Here is a 9075-nt window from a genome sequence, read left to right on the forward strand (position 1 = left end):
CGCAGTGCAAGGGAGGAAAAAACCACAAAGCAGACAGATTTCAGAACTTGACAGTTTCTGAAGGGCCGCATGCCAGGCTGAGCTGTGGGTCCAGTGCTGGCTCTGCTCCCAGTGCCCTCAAAGTGGCCACTTTACCCCAGTGTGGCTGAGCTGGTCCAGGCTCTCCTCCCTCCTAATTCCCAGTTTCTCCTGCATCCTGTGCCCAGGCTCTCCTCTGTCCTAACCCCTGGGGTTTCTCCCTCCTGCTCCCAGCCCTCTGGCCTGTGTGGAGAGTGGGAAGAGCTCTTCTCCACAATGCCTGGGCACAGCACAAGGTGACAGAGCTGTGAATGCAGCCCCTCAGCCCATACCAGGAGCACATCGGGTCCTGCTGCCATCCCACCCACCTGCTGCATGCAAGGCACTGCAGGAGCTGCTGTGGAGCTGCAGATGGACTTTCAAAGAGGATGCTGAGTTAGAAGAATAGAAATTACTTAAGTAGCAGCATAGCTGTTCCCATTTGAAAACATCACTGTGATGCATTTTGGACATTGTAGCTTGGTGCTTCCATTCTCATCCACACCATTGCCTGGTTCCTGTGTTTTCCAGACATGCTGCAGCTCTGCCTGTGGTGGTCACAGTAAGTACAGCAAGGTGAGCACCATCACTGAATCAGCAAATCCTATGAAGCATATTGTCAATCCTATTTAATTACTGGGCTTTGGAATTTTTTTCTTTGTTTAAGTACTCAATGAATATCAGTTAATGTGAGAAGAAAAATCTGCTGCACAAAAAGCCAAGAAAACCAAACTTCTGAGTTAATAATGTTTACTATTCTCCTGTCCTCACACTCAAGGCCTTTGGAAGAAAGCAGGGTTTGTTATTTTACATCTTGCCTAGTTAGGTCTCTGAGATTCCCTGTGTCAGGAAAATTAATCCATGATGTCAGAGGTTTATGTCCAAAAAGGAGACAGAGGAGTCCTGTAACTGTATTTGAACAAAGGGAGAGGCCATGGGGCATTTCCCACAGGGTCTCTTGAATTGCTGGAGGATGCAGCCGCCTCCTTCTTATCCCAATTTCCTGGCCACATTTCCCTCTCCCTTTCCCCATTGCCTGAGGTACTTGAGAGGTACAGACTTCCCAAATCACCTAATGCAGACCTGCCTTTTCTTTGTATCTCTGTTCTTTTTCTCTAAGTCCAGGAATTTAGCACAGCCTTGAGTGACAGTCTGTGTCAATTAGTGGAATTCCTCTGGAATTTATGGTCCCTCCCATTGCTTCTTTCACCTTTCAGTATCTGGCTTCATCTACCAGCAGGCCCACAGTTTGTTTGCAAAGACACATCCCTCTCATTCCTTTCACCTGAACATCCCAAGCAATTTAGAACTAGAGACCGTGGTGTGAAAATGTGGTGCTTTTTTAATCTTCCCTAAGTTGGGTGGAGCTTTGCCTTATATTCCCAAGTCCTGCACTCAGACTGGGTCAGAGTATGCTAACAGGTAGTGTTTTATTCATTTGTAAAAGTCCTGCTTCCCATCCAGCATCTACTTCATTCCTCTCTTAGAATAAGATATTCCTACTTCATCTTTCAATCCCCATAGCTAAAGCCAAAGAAAAAATAATGCTGTGTGAGGATGAAGAAAAGGAAAGATGTACAGTCTGGGAGCAAACCTACCCCTGTCACTGCAGAGAGAACAGCAGCTGACCCGAGGTGTCACCAGGGACAAGAAGCAGCTGTTTCTCTCATATCCTGTGCTGCTCAGTGCAATGCTGGTAAGTGATTCTGCAGTCTGTGCAGGGCTCTGCCCTCCCTGGAGCCCAGCTCTGCCACTTGTTTCAGGAAAAAAAATACCTCGAATTGCTTTAGAGCACTGCCTGCACTGAGGCTTCTGGTGTGGTCTCTGATGGTGTGTCCCTTTTAAATGAATTTCCATATGCTGGAAGGAAGGCTGATTTCACTCTGTTTCCCGAGATCTTATTGAACAGTATAGAGACAGTATAGTATATAGCTTTTAATGTTGCCTTTAAAGGCAACATTATAAAAGTATATAGCTTTTAATCTTGCCTTTTCACCTACAGTGTAAAAAATTTTGTAGCTATGAAAAAAGTGCTCTGTAGTCATTCAGAGTATTTCCTTGTTTCATTTCAGAACTGGTTTGTTTGGAGGCAGCACTAAAACCCTATAAAAAGAGGGCAAACAGAACAGCATGTGATAGCCAGCTTGTTAATGGTGTACAATGTGGTTATTTTACTGGGTAATGCACATACCTACGCATGCACATGTGACCAAGTATCATGGGATGTATAGAATGGTTGATTAAAACCATGCCTTTCCCATATCTGGGTTAGATTAGTCCTGAGAGAAAATATGCAGCTTAAAATCTCTGTGAATAATTAGCCTGATAAGTTGCTTCTCTGGTGCAGCTCAGCAGATGAGGAGGCAGGAGGAATAAACACCAAAGTTGCTTATTCACAAGAAATGTCCTTAATTTCTGGCAGGGGGTCACTCATGGCTTTAATAAATCTGCTCTGGACATGTTAGCAGTGACATGAAAATAACAGAGCTTGATTTCAGCCTGGGAATTATTATTCTGGAGTATATTTCCTGCCATTGAAGCCAATAATTATCAGAGGGTGAGAACAACTTGAACGTTTTGAGAAGAACACAGTTGAAGAGCACAGAGAAAAGAGCCAGTGAGAAGAGCACACTTGAGTCCATCAAGTTTCAGGACTAAACTGGAATCAGAGTTTTCTTTTTTTGTAATAGTCTAGAGTATAGAGTCTGAGAGAAGCATCAGGTCAGCGTAGTATCAAAGATGGGATGAAATATATCTACCCAGAGTGACACACCAGACTTACTTCCCCATTCCCTGGTACAGCAGCATAATGTGTAATTTTAAAAAAGTCCTGTCTGTTGGACAGTCCAACAACTCCCTGTCCTTCAGGAGAAATCTTAGTAAGTCATTCTGTCATGCGTGGAGGGGTATTTCCATTGCTTCTGTAACATGGTACAGGACATTTGAGTATTATTCACTTTGGACAGTGCTGTTGGAGCCTGGGCAGATGCAGGCTCAGGTGAGGATTGCTGTCTTGCTGCATGTGAGCTTGCAGCTGCCCTTTCCTTAGGGTGAAGAGCACAGCCTTATGCTTAAGATGCATTCCTGTGCCACAGAATTAGGGAGGGTGACACAAAACACAGCTTGACCAGAAAACTGGTTCAGTGTCACTGACATTGCCACTAGCACGGAGGTCAGCTGCAAAAGTGCTTGGGCTTGACCCTCTTTGTCAAAATGATCTTGTTCTCTGTGTTTTGTGGGAAGAGAAGGGGAAAAGCAGAGCTCTTTTCCCTGCAGGGTTGTTGGGTGAGATGTATTTGGCTGCCCCTCTGACTTGCCACACGGGGGATTGCAGTCCCTTATCCTGAGCTCTGGCCTATTTAGTGCCTGGTTCTTCCCTTGCTTTTCCTCTGGAAAGCATCTGCCTGTGTTCCAAACCTGGAGCTGCCTCACACAAGGCTTCCTGGACATTTGCTACACCTCAGTTTTCCAGGAGAAATGTGTGTAGATGCAGAATTAGCTGAAGCCACCTTAGGAGCAGCAGCTGTTTTGGTGGGCAGCTTCTCTTTGGTTACAAAGTAGGGCAGATGAGGACATAGGAAATCCTGAGGCTGCACTACTCCCTCAGTAATTTTTTTTACAAATGAGCCTAGGTTATGCTGTGAAACCCATGGGAAAGGCTGCACATCAGTGCTGACTGAGCCCACTGCTTCAATCCAGGTTGGGGATGGCAAACCGGGTCACTGCTCCCTTCACAGAGCAGCTTAAATGCCTGCATGGAGCCCAGATAAGCCTTGTCATGCAGGAGAGATTACTGGCTCTGCATTAAACCTCCTCTGACCTGTAGGGTGCTCTGGGCCAGCCAAAATGCCCCTCACCTACTTCAGGGCTTGGCAGGTTTAACGAATGATAGTGAGGGGAGGTGGGGGAGGGATAGAAAAGGAGTTTCAGGATGAGAGCAGCAGAAGGAAATGACTTGTGACTGCTCTTGTGCCCCTTTGCCAGGCAGTGCACTGCGAAAAGCGCAGATATGTTACTGTATAACTAAAGGCAGCAGCAGACTGTCCCAGGTGAATAGGGGTCATCAGGTCACAGGTGAATGCATGTGTCATCGGCACACCTAATATTAGGACTTGCTGAATTTTGAGTGCTGAACACTGTAAATCTGATCTTCCTCTGCAGTTATCTAGGGTTTGAAATAGGTCAGAAGATTTTGATCACTTTATCCTATACGATCCATTTGGAAAAGTATTGTCCTCCACATGGACCTGTTTCTGTCCCAGGTGCTGTGCCTCCTTCTGGGCTTCTCTTTGCTTTGCTGAGGTAGGAAAACCTGCACCACCTTTTTCTGGTCCCAGACTGAGTATTTGAAAGGGGACATGGGTCACCAGGTTTTACATGCATAATTCCAGCTTTTTCCAGCATTTCCCTCTGGGAGATTGTTTTTCTGAGTGACAGGACAACCAGTCTCCATTGCGCCAGGGACTTCAGCAAGAGGCTCATAGTCTCTCTGCTCCCCTTTGCCAGCTTTTCCTGCTGCCCCTGGCCTCATGGAGCCTTTACCGCTTGCACTCTCACTCTGACATGCCACCTGACATTTCCTGAGGGCTTCCTTTCTGACACAGGTATCTCTCCTATTCAAAGCTGGATGCTGGTTTGCTTTTTGCCTTGCAGCTCCCCCTCTCTGCTTTCTTGTGGCTTTCTGCTCCCCTGTGCCCTGTGTGTTTCCTGGCTGCTTATCTCCCTTTCTTCCTCTCATTGTTCTGCAGCTAGAGCCAAGCCTCCTGCCACTGGCTGATGGCTACCAGGGACATTTGCTTCCTCCCATTGCCTCACATCCCCTTTCAAGAGGTTCTGTGAAGATCAGTTACAGGGAAATTTAGCTTATCTGTTGGAGAACTTAAACTTAAATATCCAAGAGTTCTTGGTACATTGTTGATTTAAAGTAAAATTTCTCACACCATCCCAGAGTGCCAAGAAATTAAAGTGCTGGAGCTGCTGAGATAAAGGTCTGGCTTTTCCTTGCCTGTGTGGGTGGATGAAGTATTCCTCCCTAGCTTTGCCCCTGGAATTGACTGTGTCTGAAATCAGAGCCCAACAAAACAACTCGAACAGCTGATATTTAACACTTCAGGCTGTGCGACTGCATTTCCTAAACGTCTTGGTGAAGAATTACAGATTGGAAATGGAAAGCTGAGTCTTATTAGAAGTATGGGGCAGCCTTAAATCCCTTGGTTTGAGGAACCCTTTATCTGACACCTAAATACCAGGTAACCCACTGTGGACAGTTTCTTCTGTAGCACAAAACACGGCACAGGGTGTTCTTAACACACTACTTGAGGAAAATCAGGGAAAAAAAATGTTAGTGTTTTCCAGCTGCATTTCAACCCATGATTTTAGCACATTTTTCCTGTGAGAGGCTGAAAAGAAGTGGGAATCTGGAGAGGAAGTAGAGGCCTGAAAAGAATGCAGGCTGAAAAGGGATGGGAGGCCAAAGAAGTGTGGAAGACTGGAGGGCAAAAAGTGGAGGCTGAAACTTGGGGAGAGGCTAAAGCACTGTGGGAGACTAAAGAAATGTTTTTGTGAGATGGAGTCTGAGAGTCTATTGAAAGAGTGGAGGAATAAGGAGAAAGCATCAAATAGAGTGGAGGCTTAATATAAAGGTGAGGCCCTAAAGGGATAGAGGGACAAAAAAGAGTGGGAGACTGAAAAAGAACAGAAGGGTCAGTGTAGAAGGTAGAAGGGAAAAATTGTGGAAATTGAGTAAACAAGGAAGGCTGAAAAAACACCTGAAGGCTAAAAATGAGAAGGAGGCCAGAAAAGAAGTGAGGTAACAAAGAAAGTTGGAGAGAAAAAAAGTAGAAGCTGCAAAAGAGTAAAACACAAAAAAAAAAGGCCAGTGAGAAGAAAAAATGAGTCAAGAAAAAATAGAGGTTGGAAAAGGGTAAAGAGCCAAGAAAGGGTGGAAGTGAGGAAGAAATGCAGAAGCTGAAAGGACAGGAGGACACAACTATGTGGGAAGCAAAAAAACCCCAAAGTATAGACCAAAATTGTGGAAGGTGAAAAGCCAAAGGAGAGTGTGGGGAGAGGGAGGAAGAAAGGGGCAAAAAGAGGTGGGAGGACAAGAAGGGGGAAACTGGAGATCGAGGCTGGAATGGGGAAGAAGGCTGAATAAAGGGTAGAGGCCAGGAAAAAAAAGTGGAGTTTGTGAAGTGGTGGGAGGTTAAATTGGAGTGGGAGGGTGAAAAGGGGTAGAAGTCTGGAAAGGGATGCTAAGTTGGAGTGAAACTTTAGGAGATGAAAAGTGGAAGCTGATATGGGGAGGAATGCCAAAGAGGGTAAGAGGTCTGAGGAAGAGTTTAGGCCAGAAAACAGTGGAGGTCAAATTTTGTGGGAGATGGAAAAGTTGTGGGTGGCTGGAGCATAAGTGGAAGCCAGGAAAAGGTGGAGGCTAAAAAGGAGTGGAGGCTAAAATGGTGTGAGAGTCCAAAAAAGAGGTGGGAGGCTGGAAAGCAAGAAGTGGCTAGGAAAAAGTAGAGCCCTAGAAGTGATGGGAGGCTAAATTAGAGCAGGGGAGTGAAAGGGTTAGTAGTCTGGAGGGGAGCAAAAGGAAAGGGGATGGGAGAGGTAACAAAGATGTGGAAGTTTTAAAAGGGATGGGAGGCTGGAGAACAAGATGTGGCCAAAAATGTGAAGCCCTAAAAGTGGTGGAAGGCTGGAGGGAAGTAGAGGCCAGGAGGTAGAGGAGGCTGAAAAGAGGACAGAGGCCACAGAAAGGGGCAAGGTGAGGCTGAGGAAGGGCAGGGCAGGGTCAAGGCAAGGTAATGGAGTGCAAGGCAATGTAAGTCAGCCATGAGGAAGGCAAGGCAAGGCAGAATTTAAATTATGGTCAAAGTATTATAGCCTCACCCCTTCCTCTGAAGTGTAATTGGGTAATGAGAGAGCATTCTATTGGAATACCAGTAAATTGGATACCTTTTCTGGGTGAATATTACTTTCTGGTTGACAAAATTAACTGGTGTTCTCCCAAATGGCTTGAAATAGGTATTTCAGACAGTGGCTTCCCAAGTGTCAATTTAGGCACCTCTATGTTCAGTGCTATTTATTAACAGTTTTCTTTTTAAGGGAAAAAGTTTACTTTTCCAGCTTGAATGTATTAAAAATACCAAGACAAAAGTTTGCTAAAATATTAATGTTACATTTTCATTATAGATTGGATTTAATGAGGTATGCTAGCTTGTGCCAACCTTGTGCTGGTAATCTGTGACTCCTGACACCTGCCATAGAATACAGGTCATTCAGTCACTCAGTCTGAAGGGTTTCATTTAGCCCTGCCATGCACAGGGATTTGTACCTGTGCAAATTCACAGCAAATTGCTGTGAATGGTGAGGATTATTCAGTGTGAGAAATATTTTCCATGCCTCTGCAATGGTAACAGAGCCATTGAAATACTACTTTTCCACATTTTCAGGCTGTCTTAACAATTACCTGCAAGGTATTTTAAAAGCACTGTTCTGCCTGTGGGTTTAGATGGCTGGTGCTCCGCATTTGCTGCCTTTCAAGCCTATAAAACAGAGGGGTATGGAAAGCTCCTACTCTGGATTTTCATTCTGGACCTCCAGTCTTGTGGCCCACTGCCTGCACCATTCCTGGAGAAGGGGGTGAGGTCTGGTGACCTCACTGAGGGTATTTCCCTGTGTAGCACTGTACAATGATGAGTAGCAAGAGTTGAGCTGAGACCAGGATCCTGCAAACTCTTTACATCAACTCCCAGGCCATAAAAATTCTCTCAAACCTAGATATTAAAAATTGGAATCTTCCTGAAGCATAGGCTTTCTTTAGGTTACCTGTCTACTTTTTTTTTTTAGCATGTCAACTGTTGTTTCTCATCCATTTTCACACTGAGAGACAAAGAATGTGCCTGTCCATAATTATTAAAAAAATATATCAACTTCTAGCTGTAATTGCCTCCAAAGCATCATGGCTGATTAAAGATAGGCCCCAAAGAGAAGGCAGGGCTCCAGCTGCTGGGAGCAGTGTAACATCATATGCCACCAGCTGTGACCCATTACTGGCCCTCCTAGTAGTCAGGGGAAGAAAAAGAGTAATTAGAGGAGTTTGTTAAAATGAAATTATATAGCATAACTGGGCTTTACCTGCTGCAATAACAAAAAAACTATTGTCTTACCGTGGGATGGACTATACTAATTTAGTTTATGTTTGTTTGCCTTTTTATGGTGTCTCTGGGCCATATACTTTAAGCAGGAGTAAAGGTCTGCAGGAATGAGAGTCCTTTGCTAGAGAAATTACATTTTCTCAGCCTTGCAAATGTAATCCTTGAAAGTTACCCAGAAATAAGTGTCAATTCTAGTCTCACAAAAAAAGCAGCAGGTTTGGCCAACAGCTATGTGATGTCTTGCTTTCTCTTTTAAAAAATTGTTTCACTCTGTGACTCTCTCTTCTGGTGAGAGCTGTACTCAGTGTCAAAGGATCTGTGCGTGAGCACCAGAGCTGGGCCACCTTAACAGGGTCAGCTGAAGGTTTTGCTCTAATTTCATGCTGCTGCTTACTTTTGTGACTGAATTACTGGATATGCTGAATTTGCATTTGAAGAATAGTTCTTGTACCTTTTCCAGGCCAAATCTCTGCTTAGGGCAGGTGTCTTCAGGTTAGTAATGCAGTCAGATGCTCTGCATGGAGCAGAAGGTATTCCCTAGAGTACACAGATCTCCCTGATTCCCTTCAGCTTCAGAGCACTGAAGGGCAACTTTCTTCTGGCTCTTTTAAACAAGGTTCTCTATGTGCCCTTCTCTGAGTGCAAACACTGTTTTTTCAGCAAATGCCACATGAAATTGTAAAGTGTACCCTTAGGAACTTTCAAACCCAGCTCTGCATTAACACATACCAACAAAATCACAGTGCAGTCCTGGTTTTAACTTTGCAAGGATCATTGGGGAGTTTTAGCTGTTATTGCAACAGTGGATCTTTGTTTCCAGATGTTTTTTGGGTGGGAATCTTAGGAACAGTACAAAATTCTT

This window comes from Anomalospiza imberbis, chromosome 7, assembly GCF_031753505.1.
Source record: "Anomalospiza imberbis isolate Cuckoo-Finch-1a 21T00152 chromosome 7, ASM3175350v1, whole genome shotgun sequence".
Lineage (NCBI taxonomy): Eukaryota > Metazoa > Chordata > Aves > Passeriformes > Viduidae > Anomalospiza > Anomalospiza imberbis.